This window comes from Gymnogyps californianus, chromosome Z (assembly GCF_018139145.2).
Source record: "Gymnogyps californianus isolate 813 chromosome Z, ASM1813914v2, whole genome shotgun sequence".
Lineage (NCBI taxonomy): Eukaryota > Metazoa > Chordata > Aves > Accipitriformes > Cathartidae > Gymnogyps > Gymnogyps californianus.
In genome coordinates, this window is record NC_059500.1 from 2,279,587 (window position 1) to 2,294,684 (window position 15,098).

Here is a 15,098-nt window from a genome sequence, read left to right on the forward strand (position 1 = left end):
ACTATATAGTGCCATCTGCTGAAAAGTGAAGTGCTCCCACATAAGAATAGAAAATTGTACATTTTCCATTAATGCAAAAAAGAATCTCGAGATGCGATAATATTTACTGGCTATGGGTAGGTCCCATTCATCCCCATTTAGAACCACTATCTTGATTTACATGATGAACGTGAACAGCCAATTCTGAAGTCGGTGGCATTGTGAATGATGGTGTGAATGCTTCCCAAAGAAGACACTTGAATACATATGGAACATATTTGCATCACCAAGACTCTGCATACACCATTTAAGAGATTTTGCGCCCATCCTAGAGAGTGATCCTCATTTCAGGCACAGATATCACGTGAAAAGAACCTGGGAGATGTAATTTAATGTTTGGTAATTTTACTCCACAAAAGCTGTTGTGTAGCCACCGCAGCAAGATTGTTTTCTGCTTTGCTATTTCAGTCTGAGACCTAAGACCTTAAGGCAGGCACTTTGCTGACTGTTTTTATTAGTCTTTTTTAGTTTTTGGTCCTTTGATTTTAGAAACTCACTGAAAGTCTTTAATGCTGGCTGCTTCACTGTATTACTCAATTGACTAAAGGGATGAGCAGTCAACACATGTTGTACTAATAACCCTGAAGCTGTATATAAGACAGAAGACCTGGAAGAATAACTTGCCTAACTAACTACAATGTCTTTGAGAAACAAGACAAGTCTTAAAGAAAAAGGCTGTATTTTATAAGACAGAAGGTTTAAATCTGAATTTTTGCACAAAAGTCTTCTCTGCACAGGAAAGCTCTCTTACTTAAGAATTTAAGCAGATATAGTTATAATGATATAAATCCGTGTTTAGAGTCTTGTTTTGGTAGAAAATTTGCTCTTGAGGGTTTTAGTTTATGTTCTTGTGAGAAGCCTTAAGCTACATCATACAAGCAATTCATACCAAAATAAGGCTGTCCTTGTGCAGATAAACTGGTAAGAGTGTGAAGTACTCCTAAAAATTTTTGTTGTCATTGCTGGATGAGTGTATTTCGTAACCTTCCAAGTACAAGCTTATCAATCTATCAGATGAAACTATTCAAAAATTCAAATGTTCAATTAACTAGCTGACTGGAAATTAGCTATTGCACTGTATTTTTTAAAGTTAACCGAGAAGAAAAAGATGGATAAGTTATCCCGGATAAGTTATCTAAAAGTGATAGATCTGAGACACTACAGGCAACCAGAAAGTAGATACCCCAGTTCACTGCAAGTGCACATCTTGCAATGGACTTGAAATATTTGCAATATTTACGCCTAGTATATATTCCATCTGTTTGTTTTTGTGTTGTTTGCTCAATGTTGACTTGTGGTTAATTCCAAGAGGCACAGACTAGCCCACTGGTGGACTGGAAACTGAACAATAACTGAAGTATAGCTTCATTCACTGAGATCTAATGGACCAATTCAGATGTCATTCCTTTCCAGTTTATTGCTCATCCCGTGGAGTGTTATTGTGTGGCTGTCTTCACAGGGGTATAGATGCAACTTGTATCCTCGAGGGGCCTACAGGCAGGGATGCTGAAACAAAGAACTTTGAAGTGGATGAAAAAACATCAGTTGTTGGACGGTAGTCTGAGAGACTCAAAGATTACAGGGACGGGTGCAGCCATAGGAGCAAGCCAGACCTCTCTGATCTTTATGCAGCATAAGGGCTATCTGTCATATAGAAATTCTTTCTGGCTCTGCACTCTTCTTGCCCTTCAATACACACAGTATTTTGCTTTGGAAAGCCTATTTTCAGTGACTGCGTTCACATATTGGTCCAACAGTTTTTAGGTCTTGCAAGTTATTTGCATGTAGTTGGAACTGACTGGATCGGTCACCATTTGCTACAAGCGAAGTGCACCAGTATTCTGGTTTACAAACAGCTGGAGTCAGAAGCTATTGCTCCACAAAGGGATGTAGAATCTGGCAAAACCTGCAGAGGTGGTTTTCAGAGAAAGAGAGGAAGAAAAAAAAATCCACTCTGAACATTAACACTGTTTTTTTTTTTCTATAATGAGTTATTATACAGTTCCTCCATCTTGCTGGTTTTTTTTTTTGTTTTTTTGCTCTACTCTCACTACATTTTTATATCCAATTATTTTTATTTCTTTGAAACTTCTTTCCACTGTGCTGGTTTCAAACTAGTGTTCCTGAATCATATACAGTTGCAGAAAATGACCCAGGGAAAGACCCAAAGCCAGAATCTCAAGTGTTTTTGTAAAAGTCATCCCCTAAATCTTACTCCTTGCCTTAAAAAAACTGAACCAAGCAGTAGTGCATAACACCTCTGAAACTAAAAATAGATTAGAGGTAAATTATGGTTGCCTTTTCCCTATAAAGAGGGAGGAAGTGCAAAAGACACGTGTGGAAAGGTACAGTGAAGGAGAGGAAGGGGTGGAGCAGGAGAAGGGAGTGGGAAGCCCATCTTTGATGCAGGGGAGACAGGGCTCCCCACTGTGCAGCCTGACAAAGGACAATGTTGGAACCTCTCATCAATGCCTGGTCGTTCCTCTATTCAAAAGGGCAAGCAGAGGTTGAAAAGCATCCCAAATGGAGTATTTGGGTGTGTGCTTTCCTACGCATTACACATTTTCGTCCATTATAAGGGAAAAAACAGCCGTGGAGTCGCACCAAAAACATGGTTAAAAATACCCCACAAAACCACTTGTGAGGCATTGAGCCCTCTGCTCTGGAAAGAGGACATGGTGTACTTTTTCTTTCTCTCTTTCACATTGACCATTCTTTCTTTGCACATGAAAAGGCAAAGACAAAAAAACCAAAAGTTTTCCATTCAACATTACCTCCTAGCGTCAACTTATCTTTCATTAAACCCTAACAGTACTGATAACATTTTGTTTTGGGGGAAAAAAAAAAAAAGTGGAGAAAACCTGCTTTGGAAGAGCTTTGATTTGTCTTTTTAAAGTAAGTGCATTGTCAAGGAGCTTGCTTCCGAACAAGCAGATGGGTTACTTTGGTACAGTAGGTAGTACTTTTAACACATATTAATATTGTACATAACATAGTTCTATGCAATGACATACCACATAAACTGCTTGCCTGTATCTTCATGATCCATTATAGCTGGAAACTTGTTCTTTGGCCCTGGCAAAAGGGCTTCAGCTCACAAAAGCATACAAGGGATGGCCAAAAGCCCAGCAGATGGGACCCATAAAGATATACAAACCTGGTGAAGGCTCCCCAGTTGAATAACCACCCAAATTCATTTCACACAGTTGGGCTGAGATCTTCCTGCAGCGGGTGTTGGGTCGTGCCCCAAAACATGACCCTGAGTAGAGCATCCTTCCCCAGGAGCATGCCAAGGACACAGAACCCAGATTTGTGGCCAGGCTGTAGATCCTGACACTAATTTAACCACTCACACCCTGGGCTCACTCAGGGCAGGGGAGTGGGGAGCTGAAAGAAATTAAAGTCACTTTTCCAAACTCATTATCTTCAGCTGTGCTAAGCACAAATCTGGTACAGCTGAGGATCTGGCCTCCTGTGATTAAAGCTGTTTCCATCAGATTGAAAATGGAGGCAAAACTAATGAGGAGAAAACAAAAGAGACTGTGGAAAACAAAAGCAATGTGGTTTTAATTTACTTGTGTAAGGTCCAAATTATATGCTGTGTTGTCTGCTGAAGTCAAACGGAGCATCTGACGGTTCAGAGCACTGCAGTTTCGCAAGAAAACTGCTGTCATCTCAAATGCAGCACACCTTAAAAATTTTCTATATTTTGTGTTAGCAGCCAGGTATGCCTACAATATTATTGCGGTTCACTTCACTTTACTTAGTTTTTGCATTTCTCAAGCTGCAGCAGTTGGTAAAATTACCTCAGTCAGGTTCCTGCGCAAGACCTGTTGCCGCACTCGGCATTAATTTTTCTGTGGTCTATGGTGAAATGCAGCCATAGCTGTACGTAGAGTGCATTTCTGCAGGCTGCATTTTTGTAATCTTCATGATATAACTGCAGTGTGATCCACCCCAACTCATCTAGGCTGGGATGGCTGCTGTGACCATCTAGCCAAAAGCAGATAACTAAACAACTTTTTTATTCACATTTGTAATCCACTCAAAGAAATAAAGGAAATTTTCAAACATTAACATATGAATTCTCACAGTATTCCTGCTATCAGATGGCATTACTAACTCGAAAGCAGAAGAATAATCTGACGAAAAATTAAAAAGGAATGTTTCAAAATGAAAGAAAGAAATATAAGTACAATTACCTAAAATTGTGATTCAGAAATCCCAGAATTTGGGTGACTGAAGAAATATCAAAAAATTCTTTCATACTCTTGAGGTTTTTTGTGTAAGGTTTCCAGATTTTACCTCTCTTCAGGCTCGAAAATATAAAGCAGTGTTTTTAAAGATATTTTAATGTTTCTTTTTAAATCTTAGAAAGAAAAAATGCAGTTATGGCAAAAAGAAAAAGGGGAAAAATATTTTCTATATTGCAAAACTTCGCTTTTATCCATTGGACTGTTCTGCTTTAGTAGAAACACTTTTTTTCAGTGTACTGTTTTATATAAAAGATTTCTTAGCTACCCAAGTATAAAATATTGATTTTAAAGTCTAAAAATCTTTCTATCATCACGTTTAGTGGATCTATATGTTTTATAGCAAAAAAAAAAAAAAATTAACAAACAGGCTTCCTCTGCTCTAGTATCAAGAGGATAAGTATGCCGTTGGATGCATAGTGATAAGAATAATACATATGAAGAAAGTAGTCATGCTTTAATCAGTTCCTGGATGCAAAATCTGCACTGTATAAAAATATTTCCATATAAAATATTTTTCATTGTTTTTTTCTTAATACTAATTTCTATTTAGCTCATTTCTAGGAGTCTATTTCTAAAGTTTAATTCTGTTTTTCTACAGTTTAAGCTTTGTGTGACCTTTCACCTTTCATTTTGAGCTATTGTGTTGGATTTCACGTCTTTAAATCTTCCGGGCACTGATTCACACATCTAAATCTCCAGCAAAATGTAGGCTTAAAGTGCATTGTTCCTATCAGAAGAGAAACTTTGCTTTAATAAAGTGTGAACAGCTGTGGCTGTGCAAAATACTGACCTAACGTTAGAATTAATGTCAAGAACAAATGTTCAGGCCTTTTGGTTTTTTTGGGTTTTTTTTTTTTTTAATGTTTCTAAGCTGGACTATCCAAAGTCTGACAAGGAAACAAAACTAGAAGGGAAAAAAGAAACTAATGAAGCTTATATCTTCATGTAACAGGAAAATGTCAAACATTAATATTCAGATATTATTTTGAACAAAAATATGGAAAACATTTAGCATCTTCTACAAATTATTATTTTTGCAAGAGTATACAAAATATTTGCAATTTTTAAATTATTATTTTGCTTAGATTAGTCCATTAATCAAGAGGTGCCAGGTGGAAACTATCAATACAAGGCAATAGAGTTCCCAAGGCTGTCTTTCTGGAGAAAAGTCACAGTTTAAGTTAGTACTGCGGAGGCATATTGTTGTTTGTGGAAGGAATATATCTGAACTGCTTCCAATCTCTGAGACGTCTTAGTATAAGAAAAACACAAGGAGCCTGTTAATCTCAAATGGACAAAAGGACACCGCAGAGAAGTTTCAGCAAAATTTTTTTTTTTTCTCTCTCCTTATTTCAGCATAAAAGAAGTTGTCACAGATCTGATCTTTCCTATTTAATGTTGAACTGGTACTCCTGTGATGGCATTTGTATCTCTGGCTAGTTCTCATTTGGATACTCCTTTCATGTTAATCTTAAAATATTCTTTTCCCAAAATAAATTGACAAGGGAGAACCAAAGGAATTCTATCCATGAAGCATTACCGAAAAAATGTGGGTATGTAGGAAGGAAATGTAGTGCAAAGGATGCAGCAATGCTGTCTTTTGTGGGTAAGCAATGGAGGGGAAACAAGATGGTTGCTGGAGCTCTGGGACATTTGTGGTATTGAGAGAATATAAACCATAAGACATGACTGCACATAGCTGTTTTACACATGCGTGAATCCGTGGTGAACCCATGAAGAAGAGCGAAATACATCAAGCTACACCCTTCTCACAGCTTGAGTGGAAACATCTTGAAAAGATTGCTACATGAAATAATAATTTAAATACAGCATTCCTTTTATATTTTCTGCAGTGTGACATGTTCAATAAAATAAAAGTAGTTATTATTTCTAAGTATACAAAACTGCAAACAGGAAACTGGTGAAGGATAAACTTCTTCTACTAAGAAGCCCAGATACTGCAATCAGAATGGAAGCTGCAGGCTAAGATACACGCATAGAAGCAAAGCTACACCATGTTACACATGTTATTTAACACATCTTACATTCAATACTGACTTACGTGCAAATTATGCTTCATGTCTAATATTTAACTGGCTGGTGAAGTCATGGTTTTAAACCAGATTTTATTAAATGACCTGACTTTTGAAGACAACTTTAGTTAAATGCATACATACATGTATATAAAACATTAAATATATATTAATGGATTTATATATATTTCATAGCATATCAAAAAGGAAATATCAATCTTGTTCGGCTTCCACTGACTCCCCTAAAATTATTTATACTTTTATATAAAGCTACAATCCTATGCAACTTTGCGTGAGTCACAGATTCTGTCAAGAAAGAGCTGCTCAACTGAGAGTATTCCAGCTCATAAGGGGAGTGTGCATTAAGGTAAATTTTCAGCCTTTTTTTTTTTACCACAGTTGTCCATATTTGTGATCAATAAACAGATCATGTGAATATCAGTCCTGCGAACACTTAGAACGGGCTACTTATTTTTCACGTTATTTGATGGTACTTACATTATTTCAAGACTGCTCCTCTTTCCAAAAGCATAAATTCAGACGTTACATTCTCATGGGGATGCACTGAACTTTGCAATCACACACGGAGCTGCTCCTTTTAGGATAGTGATCAGAGTCTTGACTGTGCATAGTGGAACATCACTTTTCACAAAAGTTTTTGAAATAACATTTTCTTCACAGTCCAGTTTCTAGGTGGAAAAAAAAAGACCCAACAGTATAAGGAGATTATCTTAGGTGAGATGATGAAAAAACTAGGAAAGTGTAAGCAGAAAAGCTTTCTTAAATTGCTGCAGTAAAATGCTGTTTTTCTAGCCAGGTGTTTTGTTAATTTTATGAAGCATCATAAATATCTACAATGATGTGTAAATAAGCGAGAGGAAAATCCATCTTTTGGAGATGGCCATCCACTAACCTGAATCTGCCTTGACCAAATTAAACTACCTAATCACAAAAGATCTTCAAAATTGGAGAAATCAGATCCCATTTAAAAGTATGGGCCATCATCAAGTATTTAAGACTCGTGTTTTTGCCTTTGGTTTTTCCTTGATGTCTTTCAGGCATGGAACATCTGACGGCTCTTTTTCAGCCTGTGTAGACCACAAACCTGGCAATGCTAGGAAATGTCTTTAGTAGAATCTTACAATATTTATTATTTAAATGTTTCAACACTCCCTTTTTGTCTCATGAGACATATGAACCATGCTCCTCCTTCTGTTGCAAAAAATTCTACAAAAATATTTTTTCCAGAAAATTAATTGAGATGATTGACTTTTTGGTGGCAGAGTAGACAGATTTTGCAAAATAGTATTCTATAGAGGGACAAGTAAGGCAAGCAGATGTGCTCTTAGTTTTCCTCAAAGCATCAGATCTTTCAAAATGGTATTTTATGTAAAAGCATGAATAAATTCTAAAACAACTTTGGAAAGAAATACAGCCTCATTCCTTAATTATATACACAGTCTGAAAGCTCTACTGAAAAATGATACAACTCAGTGTCTGAGGACTGTAGCTTCCCTGCTCCATCCTCCAACATGGCTCTTTGTAAAAATCTTTTAGCATTCATAGATATTCCACTACGAACGACAGTATTTCAGTTGAAATAATCACCCCTGACATCTATTTCAGATGTTTTGGGTTGCCATTCTTGTACTTTACCTGACACTTTTCACCGCTGGATTTAATTCTGAAATTATCTCTGCCATACGTCTTCAAAAAACAGCTTTCACTAGGAGACAGAGGGGTTTTGCAATGCTTGTATTGTCTCAGTTCTCCTCATAATTGTATTTTTCAGATTCCAAAACAATTAGGTGGCTGTTGAGAACTACTGTAGGCGTTCACAACTTGTTTCTGGTATTGCTTGAAATAACACAAGAAGACATTTTTATGTAGAAATAATATTTTTCTATATTTTATTTCAGCTTTCTATCTGCTCCCTAAACTCAAAAATTAGCTGAAGAGTGATAATATCAGGTGAGTGTAACTTTTCTGATTGTCTTAGTGTTCTGAAAGTGCTTTTGTGGAGCTAAAAGATGCTTTCAGAGAAATGAATGACTTAGATTTTTAAGCCACTTCTTTCAGATAATGTAAAATTGCATGAGGTAGTTTCTATTATGCCTCAGGAAGATTCAGAGTAATTAAAGGCTTGAATAAGTTACTATTGATATTATATACGGACACAGGACAGAAAGTATAATAACCCTCACAGATTCCTATGGATCAGAGAACAAGGATATACACACGACTAATGATTATTCTATTGAATGGCGCAGAAAAAAGGGTTTACAGGCTAAATAATCATCATATGAGACCTTTGCTTGAAAAGTCATAACATACTTTATTCTTAATATTTAATGGGGAAAATATTTCATACTCACATTGATACTGAAATTAGTTATGCATTCATGTTACTCAAAGCTTGCAGGATACTTTTGGTATCAAACAGTGTTAATTCCTAAAAGTAGCAAGACTTACGTATGAGATTATGAAAACTGTGGTGTTATTTCCTGCAGGCCTATAATGGTGAGGACTTAACACACAAAGATCATCTATCTCTTTAAAAATCAAAACCAAGTTTTTGTCACAGTTCTACCACAAAGGCCATTTTCTAAACTCATGCATATCCCAGTGATACCGTTCAGTTTAAACAAACAAATAACATAGGGCCTGATTTTTGTTAGTGCTGTCATATCTTAAGCACTCTCTCTCTCGATGCACTGGCCAGGATAAATACGAACTAATAAACAGATGGGTTAGAGTAGATAACTGCAGAGAAAAACTGATAAGCTACTCCAGTTTGTAGTATTTCATTTACGTATTTTAAATAAAGCAATATACACAGTATTGAGGGAGGACTGGTTCGACGTTTCAACATATTCTCTTTCCCAGAGAAGTTGTCAGAGTGTTTAGCACATTAGTTTCACTGAGTGGTCTTCCATTTTTTATATTGTGTATTAATGATGCATTTTGGATTAAGATCTGCTTGTTTGACCACAAATTTGTGGCACTACCAGATGGAAAGAACGTGCTCATTTCAATGGATTTGGTCCATCTTCTTTGCCAGCAAAGAGTGTTCACTTCAGCATAGTTCCTATTTGTATTCTATTTAGCATAAGCACAGCAAATGATAAGTTAACCACTCCCTGTGGAAGACCACAGCTTGTTCCAGTTGCTTGGAATACTAAATTTCTTGCATGTGGCTTGTTTCCCAAAGGATAAACTCTGGGAAGCTGTGAAGGTCTTTGAGTTTGGACAACCTGGTCAAATCGTACACAAATCCTTATTTTTAAGCCATCTTTTCTCCTTAATCAGATAATTCTTCTTGTAATACGTAGCAGTCCAACCGGTTTTGGTGTGTGGTTTTACATCGCCGTGTATCTGAGACGTCCCGATGAAGAGCTGGTGCAGCCCTGTATCCTGCAAGACCTCTCACCGCATCGTGCCCAAGAGCAAAACTGAGTTCACAGGTTTTGCTTGAGGCCATTAGTAAGACATGGATCTGTGCAGCTATGCATGCACATCCCCCTAATGCCTGTAGAAGAGTTTTGGAGAAGGCCCGTTGTACTGACTGTTCTTTCTGGAGCATCATTTTATGTGCAGATTACATGAGGAGAAGAGAACATATTACAGAAGTGAGTCCCTTTATACAGCTTGTTCACCTCTGTGAAGCTTTATCAGTGGAAAAGCTGCAGGCAGCAAAAACTAGATAGCCTGTGTCTGTGTTTGATTTTTACTTGAGAGGAGCTTTACACCATTTCCAGCAAGAATGCCATCTCAAACTTTGATGGAGGAAATTTTCCTTGGGCAGATGATGTATAGTAATTTTTGGAGCAGATAATAAATATCCTCTCTTACTAATGCATTCCATTTTATTAGCTAGATCAATATTGCTGTAATTTCTAGCCATTAGCATCTCATTGCTGCATAGTACATAAAAATATTTACATTAACACTGATCAAAATTGCAACAGCATATATTAAAATATGAATGACATATAATCAGAATTTTCTGTTTCTACTGCCTCCAGTTATTTGTGACCCCAGATATGAAGTTCAAGTTTACACTTAATAGCACAATTATGTAAATCTGTAATTCTAACACTGAATTACAGCTGGTAATGATCAATAATTATATTTATGTATGATGTGAAGTTAATACTGCCACCATAGATTAATGTAAACAACAAAATTATTTCTGCAGTCAAGAGCTAACAAATCATCATAAACAAAGAGAACTAAAACAATCTCTTCGGAGCTTAATTCCCCCAGCGTAGTAAACAGATTTTTTATTTCCAATGAATGTAAAAGCACTGATTAAAGAAAACACATCTCTACAAAAATTGCACAATGGCTGTATCTGTTAGTACAGTTTTTTTTTTTTTAAAGAATCTTTGAAACAGAGTTTGTTTGACAGAAAGAAAAATCTCTCCAAAGAAATATGGATAATAATTTTGTTGGAAGAGTTCTGGGGGAAAATAAACCCTGAGGAAAAAAAGCAGATTAAAAAGAAAACAGAGCAAGGGATAATCAAGCACAATATTTCATAACTTCGGAGCTATTCAGAGTTCACTCACCTGTAATATTGTTCTCTGTTGAACAGTACAACAGGGAACTGCATAATGGGACAGAGAGGCCCTTGGAGTAGCTGGGAGTTGGCTGGAGCAGGTGATACCAAAGAAGATTTGTCCTGGTTTGTTCACTATTCTTTCAAGAATACAAAAACACGGTTACAGGAAGAACTTTTTTGCCTTTCAAAAACTTCCGTCTCGACATTTTTCCACCTTGTCTTTGATACTTACTGTTAATGTGCAACAGATTCTACACGAGTGTGCTAGAGAAATGGTAAGCGCATGGGAACCTTCTTCCAGAGCTGGTCTTGTCCTGCAAAATGAGGCTGCGAGGTTGCCCAGAGCTGCACGATTTTGTCAGTGCTCCAAACCGGGTCTACCACCTAGAAGAGGCTGCGTCTGTTTAGTCAGAAAGGCGATCCGTGCACACTAATACCCTGGCGACTTCCTTGCAGGATGGGTTCGAAATTTACCATATAGAAGCTGTAAAACCCAGATAAAGCTGTGGCTGGCAAATTAAAATAGGCTGCACTTACTCTTCAAGTAAGAAGCTTGTATGTCTATCAACAGACCAAGCGGCAACAGCGCAGAAAGGCACTCAGCGGTTGGAGACGTGTTGTGAAGGTGTTCTTGGGGAGGAACAGTGTCTGGTCTGAGCTCCAGTAGGCAGTTCCTATTTCTCCTCTAAAAGTGGCACGTTTTCAGAAACGGACATCACAGCGACATGGAAGGAAATGCCTTCAAGTGCGGGAAAATGGGATCACAAACTCAGAGCAGGGGAAATAATTGCCATCTATCTTTAGAAAATGTCAGCAAACACGGTTTTGGAGCACAAGCTGAGGTTTCTCTGCAGTGCCAAGGGACGGATCCAAAACGTACCGAGGGCCTTCACTGACTTCAGCGAGCTTCATCTCACTCCTTAACTCTGCTTTTTCTCTCATACATATAATTTAAATTCATTTTTTTTTAAAATTTATTGCTGCTGTTGGGTTTCTATATAACCCAGATGAGCCTTATGCTTCTATTAAATGTTTCTCCCTGCAGAAGGAGGTCTAATGACAGCTTTTAGTCAAACCCCCTTATTTACAGGCTTGAAATAAGTGTAAGACTACAAGTTCAGGAGGAAGCCTGTGCTGCAGAGCCCTGAAGGAACATCAGTTGAACAGAAAGTGTGTGTATTACTTATTAATGTTTTTTTTAGGGTTTTAGTAAACATGTAGGAACAAGGAGGGGAGCATATAATTATGCTAGTTCTTTAAAAAAAATCAGCGGTAATTAATTACAAATAAAATAAAAAATGGTTCTGTAGTAGCCCTCTTTTTGGCACGTGAATGATGGAAGAAAGCTGCCAAGTTTATTACTGTTTTTTGATTTGTTGTCAGACAGTGCCCTAAGTGGGTGGAGGGTTGGCTCACAACTTCCAATTTCATTTTTTAGGCAGTTAATTTCTGCAAGCTGTTGTGAAGATGAGAAGATTAAGAACTTACTATTGAGGAGGGGGCTAACCTCCTCTTGTGGCAGGGAAAATTGTTTGAACAAAATAGAGAGAGATGGAATAATTTCGGTATTAAAATTTTTTTTAAGTATTGGTCTTTCCTTTCATACTTCTTTTCACTTTACTTCCCTTCTGTCCGCAGTATTTCCTTTTAAATTAGCTTTCTGACTAGGAGAGCTCTTGCTAAATAAATTGCAAAACATTAAAAAACATTTAGCTGTACAATAGAATCAAATGGAGAATCCAAAGAAACAGAAAACAAAACCAAGAGAAACACTCTTAAGCCTAAATCAAATCTTACAACAATAATAAACCTAATCCAGAGTCTTTAGAATAAATTTAAAGCAGACTCAAAGTTTATAAAAAGGGCAAACTGAAGGATTAAAAAAAAAAAAGGAAATAAAGAAGAAGAAGTCCTGAGAACAAGTCTCTGTGAGGCTCAAGGGTGTTGATTTCAAAAATTGTTGAGATGGCCCTGGTTCCAGTCATGTTTTTTTATTCACTTAGCATCTGCAGGAAAACCAGGGAAACCCCGTGTTATGGCAAACACTTTATGAAAGATGTAGTGCCCAGTATTGAGAATGAGTCTGCAGGAAATTTTGCAGAAATAAATGAGAAGAGTCTCCTGGATTCTTTCGATTTATGTCCACAGTAATTTCAGCAGAGGAAAGAGGTGTATGACGTACTAGAACAACAAAGGGGATCAAGTAATTACACTCAAAATTGAAATAATAATCAGACTGCCTCAAAGGGTGAGTTTGGTATGGGTTTAGTACAAGATACTTACCCAGTTTATTTCAGACTAATGACTCACTCTGAAACCTTCTCCCCATTCACATTCAACTCGAAAACTATGCCAAAAGAAGGAGCCTGGGAAACTATTTCTTCGGGGATCTTTTCTTCCCATAAAAACTTCATAAAAATTTTTATTATGTCAACATAATCCAGAGTTGTAGCTAATTTTGTTAACGTGAAAAGTCAGTAATGTTTGACATACTTATTATACGAAAGACTATCAGATAATTCAGGTGGAATTTATATTGACCACAGCTAGGACAGAGTTTAAAGCAAAGTACCTGAAGAGACTTTTCCTTTACCTGGGTCATCGTATAACACAGATTTTTCCACACCCCGTAATATTTCCTGGATGCCTCTTTGGATGTTCCCTATCCTGCAGGAATTATTCATTAATTGGGATGCAACAAGCAGTTTGCATTTATTTAGTGCTCTTCATGTGGTGAAACAAAGAAGACTGGGTTAGAAAATATGTGTATGTTTCAGCATGAAAGCTTTTATCAGTGTATCTGAAGTAAATAATTTAAAATACTTTCATTGTTGAGTACAGAACTTCAGAAAACATTCCTAGAAATATGTGACTAGAGAAACCATTAAAAAACAAACATGGGTATTAAGATAATGGAAACACCATTTTAATTTAAGCCATATGCTGAAAGATGGTAATTAAACTACTTAAGTCACATTTACCACAGTAGGAAATAATGTGGATCACGATACAGAGCATAAGTGCACATGTTACTGAAATTTTTTTCCATCTTTCTGACAAATTTGGAAACTGATATAAAAAACTTGTAAAGATGCAGAACAAGTATTCAAAAGTATCATACTTGAGGGCTAGCCAGAGGCAAAGAGAAAAGTCATAGTTTTGAGTTCTCCATTATTGGCCTGTTTTGATAGTTTAACTGTTGTGGGGGATGTGCTTCTGTGCAAAAGTGTCACAGTCGTGAAAGACACCTCGCTATCAAATCATTCAAAACGAAGAGCCAAAAATATCCTTCCGATCCTTTATGTAAAGAGACATATTGCCAATGTGATTTTGAAATGGTGGTCGTGCTGCAAGTTTTGACCCCTGCAGCACAACACAAGTACGAACTGGAAACTCTTCAGCAGAACATAGCAACCCTCTTAAAATTATCCTCGCGAAGGCAAGAAATTTCTGATCAGCTGTAAAATCAGATTCAAAGCACTGGAATTTTGTCTATATGAGAGATGGCTCAGAGTACTCTGTGTCAAATAGAGGATCACAATGAACAATGAAGGCATTGTTACTCAAGAAAATAAAGCAGAAAGATGACCATGTTTCACTGCAGTTGAATACAGCAAGTTGTTGTAGAAAGAGTCACCCAGCCCATTGCTTGTGGGTAAAACATAAAAACAAGATTGCAGTGAAAACTAGTTTGTTTAACTCCAGCAGCAATGGTTTCATTAAGATGATTGCAGATCATAAACAGATGCGGGAAAGGTATTATGGCAGGACAGCAAGGTTGCTTTCCCTTCTCCAACCCTGGTGAGCAGGTAGAAGCACAACAAGGCGGCAATTAGAAACTTGCTGAGGTCTTGGTCAGAGAAATTGTTTCGAAACAAGGACAGCTGTATGTTCAGGAGGTGTCAAAAGCGCATCCTGAGACCTATTTTAAAATTAGTAAGCCCAGCCAAATTAGCACGACTGAAATATCACTGTTTGTGAGGGAATTAAAAAAAAACACTCTAAGAAGGAGTGAGAGCTGCTGGGAAAGGCGCTAAAACAGACCAACTACTCTGCAGAGAAACCAAAACCCTCCTGTACGGAGGATGACTCAGTGGAGGGAAAAGGAGGATACAGCCTATTTCCACCCCCAGACCTCCATCTACTTGTAGAACTATGCAAGGCCAACCCATAACCTGCGCTGAGGGTCGATGTGCCCTTCCTAAA